Genomic DNA, 3893 nt, shown 5'->3' with positions numbered 1-3893 from the left:
TGCAGACACGAAAAGAGCCTCTGAAAGTTCACCGAAAGTTTTGTTCTCTCCGTGGGCTTTCTGTACAAGACTCATCCCATCGATCACACAGGCTGATGGTCGAGGAATGACTTCTGCCAAGGAAACATTTTTCTCCAGCTGTCGTGCTAAGGTGGCCTTGCTTGTTTTCTTAAGGGTGCCATCACAGTTTCCAAGTGACCATGGTAATGGCCCAAGTGGGTGAGCCAGAACTGAACTCATGTCCAACTTTCTGCTGGTAGCAATGAGTACCATGTGGCCAAATAACTTGTGGTCAGCTTTGAGAATAGCCTCCTTAGTAGTGCCTTTGGCCACTTTCGGTTTGTTCATATCAGAAAATGTTTTCAACTTCTGCTTGGGTAGTGGATCATGAAAGGGCTTCTTTCTGCTTTCAACTCGGTCATCTTGGAAGTGCTTGTACGCTGTTTCGCCAACTTGCTTTGCTGTGAGAAGATCCGTTGCAACATCAGCTGGGGCAACAGTAGCTGTTGAAAGGCTAATCAGCTCGGTCGGCTCACCGCTAAATGGATTTATCCATTCATTTTCCATCAAATCAAGAATGGATTGAACAGCTGCTTCATCCTTTCGAATACGAGATGATTCTAAGTCGTGATGGCTGATGCCAGGTGGCCTGATATCAGTCAGTTCCCGTATTTGTTTCAAGCAAGTGCTTCTGTGCTCTGCTGTAAGGTAATAGCGGCTCAATGCAGCTGGCTTGAGGCTGAATCCTTTGGTTCCTCCGGCAGTTTGTGTGTCCTTGTTGACTGTTTCTTCAATGGTTTGGTCAACTGGTATCCGGCCAAAGGGATTCTGTGTGCCCAACTGTACAGAAAATCCTCCATTCTCAAGCTGGACATGGACATCTGGATGATCAATTGAAAGTCGGGTCATCTCAGTGTAGTAAACGGAGAGGTAACGACTGTAATTCACTCTGTCGTAAGCAAAACACCACGGGAGAACAGCACGGATGGCATACAGATGGAGCATCCAGTTGCCTTCTCTTGAAGATCTAATCAAATGCAGAAGTGTCTCAACCATGTCCATGTACGACATCCAAAATTGTGCCAAATGCCCTGCCTCAGTTCTCAGGAAAGAAAGATAATCCTGATAGAGATCAAACAAATAGGCAAACCGCGGACTGTTGAGAACCGCATCTAGGTTTTCCTGCCGATTAACGTTGACAATCAGTGCTCGCGTGTCATCCAACAAGGACTGTAACTCTCCAGGGGAAGCTTGTTTCCCTTCAAACCACTTAAGGAAACCTTTCCAAGCTAGTCTCTGAAGCGCCTCAAATACAAGCTTGTGAAGGCGTATCCCTCGGTTGTACTGCTGGCCATTCAAAACTCGATCTACAGAACCTTCTGTGATGACTTCGGACTCAACAGCCAGATCCCGTAGTCCTGCATCAAGGAAACGCTTTCCAATAACCGCCAGGAAGTTGCAAATTGTGTGAAACGCGCCCATTCTCAGTACAATTGGTTGGAACTTGTCTGGGTGTTTCCAGGTGATTTCTGCTGCCTTTGCATACATGGCTTGGTCGAAAACACACACAATGTCCTTTAGATGAAGAGATTCTTTGATCTTGAGAGCTTGGTTTAACACTTCATTCACTGTGCTCATTGCTGTCGCTGGTGCGTTAATAGTTGGAAGGTAACCTACTGTGTCCTGGTTGACAGGAGTTTTATCTCTCGTCATGATGTTAAAACCAGTCCACCCACTAATGTTCTGCTCAGTGGTGTTAATTTGTCTTGCCATACACCAAGTAAAGTTCTTCATGTTCGCTGTTTTGATGGCATCGCTAGAATCAACTGGTAGCAGTTTTATTTCTGGCGGGCCAACACGCTCACCAGCGTTAAAACTTGGCAAAAGAAACTGTGCTTGTTCGATGCTTCTTTTCTTTTGCTTTGGCATTGTCGTAGCAGGTGTTGGTGCTTCAACTGTGTGTACCATTGGCTGAACCACGATGCCATTTACACGGTGAGATGTTCCACCTCCACTGAGAGTTTCCTCCAGTCGGTCAATGTTGTCAAACGCCAATGTTGTAGGCACACCAGGATAGATGTTTGATGGCAACATAACACCCATTTGCTCATCACTTTCAATCTTTTTCATACACAGTGCAGTTTCTATTTCCTCCAGTTTTGAATATGACACGCCATGGCCAAGCCGGTTTAACAGCTTAATCACTTCCACGTTTCCAGTGAGTGTTTTTACAGCCCAGGGAAGCAGGATGTGCTTGGCTGTAGTACACGACCCTCCGCTTACTGCAAACATGCAGTCTTGGGAAACGGAGTAGATAAACCTATTCACACGGGACGTCATAGGCTTCTCTGTGTCACCTGCCACAAGGGTCTGCAGGAATGCTGTCAGGAGGGGCGTTAAAGGTAGATAATCCTTATCCAACTCATGTGGTTCAGGAGGCCATCCAAGGTGTGCTTCATCTTGGGATTTCTTCAACTCGTCTCTGACGTATAATGCTGTCTTCTTGACCAGTTGTAATGGATCTGATTTACCTTCTTTCATGGACTTAAGCTCTCCTTTCATTCTCATTTGCTCAGCTGCCAAAGTAGTGATCTTTAGGTTATCAGGAATTATAAGGAGTTTTCCATTGTCGTCAGGAAAAATCAACAGACTTTCCCCAAATTCTCCCTCCAATTTACGGCGGATGTGCTTCTTAGTACTGGCTTGTACGTCTTCAACACCATGCGCTTTCATGTACAGAACTAGCTGGCCTGTCAAATCCACCATAGGCAAAACCCGGGGATTCGAAAACAATTCTTCCCTTATGTTAGCAAAGAGCATCTGGTAGGCATCGTCTTCAGCATCTGCATACATCCTGTCCCCATCTTTTCCTTTATCCAGATTGTCGCTGGGTTTATAGTATTCTCGTGTGTAATCGCGGTAGCAAGTCTTGTGATAATGAGCCTCCGCAGCAACCAATTCTCGAGACGTCACTGTTAATATCTTGCTATCCCTCTTGGCAGTGGCCACAGCTCTAACTTTTTCATCTGCACGAAGTTCACTTGCTTGAATAAGTGGCTCCCTGGAGTGTGATCGTTTTATGTATTTGTTGCCTTTGTCACAGAAAATACATATCTTTTGATACACCCGGGAACTGCTGGAAGCTCTCTTAGAAGAAGATAGCTGTTCATCACGAGGGTCTTCGGTCACGGTATTGGCAATCTTTGATTGTAAGCTGTTCAGCGTCTTCTTGTGCGTAAAGGCACTCCTACATTCTCGATGGTAATAAACAGCAGGAACAGCTTCATTGCTGGTCGGCAGTTGTAGGATGGGTTCGAATTTGTGCATTTCTGCTGCTTTTCGAAGGGTGACCCATGATGACTGATCTTTTGGTGTTACTAGTTCTATGCGTGGAGCTTTCACAGAGCATATTACACAGGTTGTAAAGTCAGTGTCAACACGTGCCCTCTTTGAAGGCCTCCCATCTGAATCCGGAGACGACATTTGCCGTTACTGTCACAAGCACGCACATGACTGAACGTTGAAGAAAGAGAAAATTGCGTCATTTAACTACCTTATTACATGAAATTTTCGCGACACGTTAATTTCGCGAATTTCGCGATTCCAAAAAAAATCGCCAAATTAAAGTGACGCGAACAATAAGTGTCGCGAACATAACATGAGGCGAAAATTAAGTGACTCACATTATAATAATAATAATAATAATAATAATAATAATAATATGAATTTATAGAGCGCTACATCTAATAAAAATCCGTAGCGCTTTACAATAATAACAGATAAAAAATTTAACAATAAATGACCATAATTTACACATGTAAACAAAACGGAAAAATAATAATGATAAACTATAAATCATAGGCCCGTTTAAACAAGAGTGTTTTAAGTTTTTG

Source organism: Oculina patagonica, chromosome 4 (genome assembly GCF_052425735.1).
Source record: "Oculina patagonica isolate OP01 chromosome 4, crgOcupat, whole genome shotgun sequence".
In the NCBI taxonomy this organism is placed as follows: Eukaryota; Metazoa; Cnidaria; class Anthozoa; order Scleractinia; family Oculinidae; genus Oculina; species Oculina patagonica.
Note: the sequence above shows the minus strand (reverse complement) of the source record.